Source organism: Mesocricetus auratus, unplaced genomic scaffold (assembly GCF_017639785.1).
Source record: "Mesocricetus auratus isolate SY011 unplaced genomic scaffold, BCM_Maur_2.0 Super-Scaffold_100024, whole genome shotgun sequence".
NCBI lineage: Eukaryota > Metazoa > Chordata > Mammalia > Rodentia > Cricetidae > Mesocricetus > Mesocricetus auratus.
In genome coordinates this window covers 28,680,430-28,689,012 of record NW_024429205.1, presented here as the reverse complement: position 1 = coordinate 28,689,012, position 8,583 = coordinate 28,680,430, and the positions used below count along the sequence as shown (strand labels likewise).

The 8,583-nt window shown below is 40.4% G+C and overlaps 1 pseudogene; it reads left to right on the top strand.

Annotated features, from left to right (window-relative positions):
- The first annotated feature begins 8,187 nt into the window (after positions 1-8,187).
- Positions 8,188-8,329, top strand: LOC121133894 (annotated as a pseudogene).
- Positions 8,330-8,583: the final 254 nt, after the last annotated feature.

Here is an 8,583-nt window from a genome sequence, read left to right as displayed (position 1 = left end):
GTTCCCCTTGACCCTGGACACTATTTAAAGACTAACTGAATCTTTTCTGGAAAGTACATGAGCTGAGAGGGCTGGGCCTCCCTTCTTTCGTGTTTCTGTGAGGCCCCTTGAGTTTGGTATTTTCCTCACTGGCCCTGCTAAGTTTTCCCTTCAGCAAAACCATGACCTTTAATATCATCGACCTAATCCTGGAAGAGCCAGACATTTAGAGAGTGAATGCAATGATCACCACATGGTTTGGTTTTGATTTCATCATGAAAGTCCTCACTTTCTAAGCACTATCCTTTTTGGAAATTCAGTAAGCTCCTAATGTTTCTTTAAGGGGACGGGTCTTGAAACTTCTCTCATCTCCCAATCTCCAACACGAGGGTGTTTACACGGGGCCACTGAGGGAAGAGGCCTGAACTTCCTTGCAAGCCACCACTCTGACCACATTTTGACCTGGATAAAAGCACATAAATGGGGAAAAATAGGGCCAGCCATAGACCCACACTTGTAAAAGATTAAATCATTGAAGGTAAGATGAAAACAACCTGAAAAGAATCCAATTTCCTGTACTTCACAGGAAGTAGTTTCACAGGAACTTTAAGGGTCAGATGTTGGAATCATGAAGCTAATTGGAGAAAAGTTAGCAAGAACTTTTACCATTCTGTGAAGTGCACATCCTGGGTTTCTCTGCACGTATTTACTAGAGATGAACTCTAAAGCCATGATAAATCTTCAAGCCCTTACCTATCATTAGAATAAAACGCAGCATGTCAGCCCAAAGATAAAATGCAAAACCAAACCATTGTCCAGGAAACTATTCCAAGGATGATAAGGAAAAAAATTGTGCCTGACCAAAATGTCCAACAAAGACAAAACCAATTAATGAAACAATCATCTACCCACTTGGTAAAATATAAGATAAGCATTCTAATTATGACTATAAAAGTCACTCTGTACCTGTGACTGACCCAAAGTACCCTGAGTTTTTAGGGTACTCTATATTCCATTCTCTTGACTCAAGGTGCTATTCAGGAAATATTCCTGTAACCTTCCCTAGACAGTTAAACACGTACAAATATTCATTCATTCAGCAGATTGGTGCAGAATATTAACAATATTCCGTTGTTGTTGTTTCTGTTGCCACTGCTGTTGTTGTTTTGAGACAGGTCTTCTCCACTGTATAGCTCTGGCTGACCAAGAACTCAAGATATAGACCAGGCTGGCCTTGAACTAACAGAGACCCATCTGTCTCTGCCTCTCAAGTGCTGGGATTAAAGGTGTGTACTACAACAACCAGCAATATTCTTACTACAACAGCCTCCATCATTTGTAACAGCTCTGGCACTGGGTATGACTCTGGAATGACAGTTGACATCTCTGTTATTTGTGGAGCAAGTCATTAACTTTCCTCTCTACAAGCTATTGAGCAGATCGAACAAGATGTCACATCTGAGGTCCCTGGCACAGAGCTTAGACAGGGATTGTTTGTTTTGTTTTTCTTCAACAGAAAGTCATACAGTGTCAGCCTACATTCACCTATTCACAAATGCACAAAATCAGGCACGATTTACACACACCTATGGCATATTGTTTCTCTGCCTTAGGTATTTATCATTCATGACAGAAATTATAAGATCTCCTTTTCCAAGGTGTAATTGCACTGAGAACTTTTGTGTTCTGTCCACTTCCTTAGACTGTATTAGCTATGCCATAGCTGACACCAAGAGGCAGGGCTACTCATCAAAAATTGATTCCCTACTTGCCACTGGCCACTGGCCCCATCTGAACAGCAAGGAGAGGCTTGGGATACATGCCAACAGAATAAATGACAGAACCAGGACTATTTGGCCCTGATCGAGTCTAAAGACCACGAGCTTTCCATTCTATTCAGGCATGACTTTAGTGTCTTACCACAATGTCATGAACTACAGTTACAAGAAAATGAGACGACTGTTTACTATCTGTCATGGCTAGATTTTAAATCAAGCCTGGGGATATAAAACTCATGACCTCTAAGTCTTACATAAAATCCCACTTGAATTAAAACAAAACAGTGGAAAATGCCTTAGCAATAATATCTGAAAAATTCCCAGAATGTGAGCTCTCAGCTTGCTTTTCTAGATGGAAGGAACGTCCCTGTGCAGAGACAGACAGAGGTCTGTGGGTGTCAGAAAGGCCAGTTTCTCTCTAGTGGAATTCGTGAGTCTAAAAGCTGTGTCTCCTCTCCTCCTAGTCACCAAGCATAGCTTTATCTGACATAATTATCCCATGATCGAGTTTATAAACCTTCTTCCCAACAGTGTGACAGATCCTGTCTCAGCTTAATTTTAAATGGAGAAAACAAACTTGTTTCAGTCTCTTCCATAGATGTGAGGAAAAGAAGACTGCTTTGCCTGTGTCTTTTCTAGTGTCGTGATGCTCTTGCCATGGACACTTTCCCAAAGAGTCATTTGCCAAGGCCAGTCTCCAGATGGGTGACCTCTTCTCTTTGGTACGACGACCAGCCCCTACCTGATGACAAGCACTAGCACTAACCCACCACACAGCTGGCATAGAGCCTGACTCAGCACATGGCATGCAGTAACCCCTCAGTAAAAAAAAATGTTCAATGAGTGCTGGCCCACATCTTTAATCCCAGCACTCTGGAATGCAAGTCCAGTTTGGTCTACAGAACAAGTTCCAGAACAGGCTCCAAAGCTACACAGAGAAACCATATCTCAAAAAATCCAAAAAAAAGTTAAATGAACAAGTTAATAGATTCATAAAACAGCAAGCACTCAAATACATTTCTTCTCAACGCCTTATACCAAGTCTGGCCTTTCCTTGCCAAGAACCTCCTGCTACTACTGCTTGACAGCTTTCAACCTTCTAGCCAAATGAACTCTCTGGCTTCCATCTGTATGGTCCTGGCACCTGCCCACCCACAGATCCTAAGAGGATCAGGCTGGTGAGACAGCCAGAAACTGACAAGTCACAGTAGTCCCCCCACCCTTGAGAATGGGACGGAACGTATCAGAGATTCATCCTTGCCCACGGTCCAGTCACTCACATGGGGAGCTTCAAAAAGCTAACTTTACTTCTCACTCAGGTTGAATCTGAATTTCTAGGGCATAAAACAGAGAGTGAAGGTATGGCCCAGGTTGAATGCTATGAAGTTTGGACACGCAGGAAGGAAGCACGCATACAAAGCAAAAGGAAGCACTTGGATCTCCTAAAAGGAGGTTATGGGAAGCTGAAGACCCACTCTGGAAAAACAGCTGCTGCTTCCCAGCTCTGGGGTCCTCACTGCTGTCGTGATATTCACCAAACATCCCAGCCCCAAACTCCACAGGATTGGACCGTCTCCACCTTCCTATCTGGTCCTTGAGACTGGAGATTCCAAGCAGCAGGACCTAAAGAGCACTGAAGGATTGACCACAAGTCCACAAAGAGTATTGTGGAAACACTGACTTCAGAGGAGTGGCAGGCTAAATGGAGCAGAGGGTAACCAGAGACCCAAACATCACAGCTGCTGCATCCTGCACATTGTTGTGCGGATATATGTCTTAGTTCACTGATTAAGTAATACATGCTTATATGCTAAGGGAAAATAATTTAATATACTATATACATTAATGTATTATGGACTAGATAAATTTATGTACAAGAAGCAATTTAATTAGAATTTCATCTTTGGGTGCTGATGGTGGGGGATAAACCTTCCTTCCTGATGTTCTGAGAAGACAATTTCTTCACTTTTGGTTTACATGACCAAAGTAATTTTTATACTATCAGGACATTTAGTAAATTTTAGAATGCTGTCTTCAATTATGCCTACGGCTGTTAGGACAATAACAATAGCAGCGAAGTAAGTAATTGAGGCTAGTTGGCCAATGATAATAAATGGGTACTCTGCTGGTTGCCCCCCACTTCAGATTAGTAGGAGCAGGTCAGATAATAGAATTCAGTGTATTATTTGTGTAAATGGGTGGAAGACTTTGGCACAGTGTTTTGATGTGTGAGAAGAGGTAGGGTAGCTAGAATTAAAATAGATAAAATCAAGGCTAGTATGCCCCTAATTTATTAGGAATAGATCGTAGGATAGCATATGCAAATAGGAAATATCACTCTGGTTTAATGTGTGCAGGAGTATTGAGTGGATTTGAAAGAATGTAATTATCTGGGTCTCCGAATATCTGGGGAAAACAATACTAAAATTATGAGAACAACTAAGAGGAGAAAGACTACAAGTAGATCTTCAGTTGTATAGTATGGGTGGAATGGGATTTTATCTGCATCTGAGTTTAGGCCTGATGGGATGTTAGATCCTGTTTCATGAAGGAATAAACGTGAACTACAGCTAGGGCGGTAATGATGAACGGATACAAAACAGAATAAAAAACATGTCTCTTGGCCCTAACATGGTATAGAAAATACATTCAAACACATTCATGTGCATGATTCGACAAAAAAGGTAGGAACATGATCTAGTTTGCTTCCTATGGCTGTGTTGAAACACTCTGACCAAAACCAACTTAGAGGGAATATTTATTTGACTTATACATCCATGTCACAATCCATGCTTAAGGAATGTTAGGGCAGAAACTGTGGAGGTACACTCTTTGCTAGCTCACTCAACTAGTTTCCTTATACAGCACAGGCCCACCTGCCTGGGAAATGATACTCCCACCCCCATCATAGTGGACTGGGCTCTTGTATATCAATTAACAGTCAAGATAATCCCTCACAGATGTGCCTATAAACTAAACTGATGAAGAAAATTATTCAATTGAGACCCTTCTTTTCAGTTTCTTCTAGACTGTGTCAAGTTGACAGATGATAACTCAGGTCACAACTTAGTTGTATGCAATAGATGTTTACGTTCCTCTAAAATTCATATGCTGCAAAGCAAACACTCAATACGTTAGATTTGGATAAGGAGCATCTGAAAAAGTAATTAAGGTTAAATCAGAGCATGAGATAAAAGTTATGGTCTTCAAACTCACCTCTGGGCTACCACCCTAGCCATTCGAGGGTAGCAGGAAGGCAGCCATACAAAATGGGAAGAAGGCCTTCAAGAGTTTAATGTGGAACTTCTGGCATGCAGAACTTGGGGAAAACAAATATCTATTGTTTAACCACCTGTCTAGCATATTTTTTACAACACTCCAATAAGATTCACACACCAAAACAAATTACAATGCCCCCAATCCTCAGTGTCTTCATCAATGAAAAGATGATAAACCCTACCTCCTTACAAATACCAAATGAGGCAACATTTGTGTTTGGTTTTGCTGTTGTTGTTTGGAGTGTTTGTTGGTTTATTTGTTTGTCTTATCTTGTCTACCAAGTAGCTTGCCTTGAACTCCCTATGTAGACCAATATCAATCTCACAGGTATCTACTTATCTCTGCCTCCCCAGTGCTAGAATTAAAGCTGTGTGCCACCATGCATGGTCAAGGAAACGTTTTAAGAGTTTTGCAAATGGACAAGCGTTAAAGAGGAAACTCATCACTCATCAGTCTCCTCTGTGCTCTCGTTATCCCCCCCACCGTCGCCGCCCCCACCCCCGTGCATGAACCAACCATTTGCAATGCTGTAATTAGATTGAATTGTTTATATATCTCTATTGTTAGGCTCCAAAATCCTTGCGGCCAAGGACCAAAGCTCATTCATTCATCTTTGCACCCCCAATGCCAAGGCACACAGTCGCTGACCAGGAGAGGACCATGAACAACCCTCAGGTAGCATTAGATGCCCTTTCCCTGTGTCTTCCAACCCTTCTGTGCCCACTTCCACAGCTCAGCATGTGGTCCTACCAGTTTGTGGTTTCCTAACCTGCTAGGGTGCAGGCCCTCAGATGGTAGAGACCACATATTGTGTTTTCTCTATCCCTACTGAGTGTTTCAATGCTTAACACCTAGCAGGAATTCTGTGAAAACTTATAAAAGGTAGACCATGATCAATTTCCTAGGGAATTCACACTGTTGAATCCCACTGTTCACAGCTGCCCTGCGTTTAGTTCACTGTCTCCAGTGGAACAAACTGAACACAACTTATCCCACTGGGTCATTTCTTACAAGGCTCCCAGTAGGTCCTAGCTCATGCAGCTCTTTTATCCTACTGCAACCAGAAACGAATCTGAATGTGCCATTTCACTGTGCAAATCAATGTCATCTCCCCCAGAGAACCAAGACTAGTCATTATACTAATAGCCGTTGCTATGCAACCACCCTCAAAGGCTTTGGTTGTTAGATCCAGGACTAAGGCAGTGATTTTTCCCACCTGGAAAGGACAATAGTTTCTAAAGGGGTAAATACACCATTACACAGTTACTCTGTCATCTTACAAAAAAAGGAACTTAACCATATCAGAAAATGATATGCATATAAAATATTTGTACAAAATAAATGTGTGTATTTAGCTACTGGACCCTTAAACACGAGTTTATATAACATTTATGAGTTATATAATTTTATATACACTATAATTGATATGAATGTATGCATATTAGACTAAAATATAATTTTTCATTCCAAAGAAATCCATAATAACTCATTTTGCTTTGTTTTGCTTTGTCTGTGACTCTGGGGATCAAACTCAAGGCCACAGGGCCTCAAGTACACAAGACAAGCATCCTTGTTTTATCAGATTCTACTTCCTTGAACAAAGTAAACTTTTAAAGCAAAAGAAAGCCTCAGAAATAAGATAAATTTCGAAAGAAAAGATAAGGCTATAATCAAATGGCCTACATAAACCACAATTAGCCTTTGCTGTGTGGGCTTCCAGATGTTTGTATATGAGGACATTTATGTGTACAAACACCAAAGTAGGAACATGCGCATAGTTTGGACACTCCTTTACTTTGAAATTTCACAGCATTCCATGGATGTCTTTCTGGATCAACATATGTTATCATTTTTAACACTACACGACATGATCATGTTTAAATATATCATAATAAGATTGCTTTCTTGTGGTGTACATTTTTTACCATGATAAATAGTTGGGAAAACAATATAATGCATATTTCTCTAACTTCATCTAATTGTTTTAATAAGATTTCTTTTATGGACCAGATCAAAGACTACACACTTATTTGAATTAAGCAATTTAGAACATTTAGAAGTTTTTTTAAGCCAACAGTATGTATTTGTTCCCCAAAGGAAGATTTTAGATATCATAACTTTAGTGACATTTTAGCATAACTTGAAATTGTTTTAAAATAGTAACTAAGGGCTTTTTGAGGATCTAGTATAATCAGATAATTTTGGTTTTCCCCTTATTTTGCTGTGTAGTGGTACAGCTTACATGTTCCAATAATGGTACAGCTTACATGTTCCAATAATGGTACAACTTACATGTTCCAATATGGGCATATCTAAGGCATTCCTCTATACCACCATAACTCTTCTCCACTCCTCTGTGTACATGGATGTTTCTGTCAAACACAAGTGTAGTTTTGGGGGGACTGTTGTTACTGTTTAGGGGTCCCACTACCCAGCTCCCAAATAAATTCACGGAGACTTATTCTTCTTTCTGAACATCCTGTTTTAGCTTAGCATATTTCTAGTCAGCTTTTCTTAACTAATTATCCCATTTAGTTTTGTCCCTGGGTTTTCTCTAATCTATGCCTTTCTTTACTTTTCCCTCTGTAACTGGCTGTATTGCTGGGTGGCTGGCCCCTGGCATCCTCCTTCTTCTTCCTCAGCCTTGATTTCTTCTCCAATTTATTCTCTCTGCCTGACAGCCCCACCTATCCTTTCTCCTGACTAGCTATTGACCTTGACCTCTTCACTCACTCTTTATATTCAGGTGTTTTAGACAGACAAATTAACACAGCTTTACAGAGTAAAGCAAACGCAAACTAAAAGAATGCAAACATCTTTGCATCATTAAACAAATATTCTGCAGCATAAAAGAATGTAACACATCTTTAGCTAATATTCCACAATACACATAAGAGGAGATGACTGACTCCCTTGTGAGAGCAAACTCTGGATCAATAAATTCTGCTTATTCTCAGTGGGGTGGTCATCAATGTGTTTCCACCCTTCCAACCCCAGCCTTAGTACTGAGACATTACTCACTTGAGTTTTCTCATAAATACACAGTGGTTCATTTTTTGTTTTGTTTTTTTAATTTATTTTTATTTTAATTTTAAATAGCTTGTTTTACATGCCAATCCCAGTTCCCTCTCCCTCCCCTCCTCCCGCACCCTCCCCCCCCCTGCCTTTTGGCTAAGATCAAGTGTAGTATCTGTTCTTATCTGTTTTTTTTTAATTCAGCCTACAGTGAGTAGACCGTTATGACAAGTGGTTAGTCCATTTTCATTGAAAATGTGAAAGCCCAAGAAACCACTGCAACAACGTAGAAGGTTCTGGATGAGGGCAGGACCCATGACTGGAAAATGGAGTCCCTACCTGACTCAGCTCTTAGCTTGCTTTGAGATTTCAGGTATAAGATCTTCAACATTTCTTTTCCAGTTCCTCCTCTTCAAAATGGGGATAAATCCCACACTGCTCGTAGGCTTGATATAAAAGTGGACAGAATACAAGGTACAGCTGTGCTTCAGCATGGCCCCTAACTGTGATAATGTAAGATGTTATCTTGAAC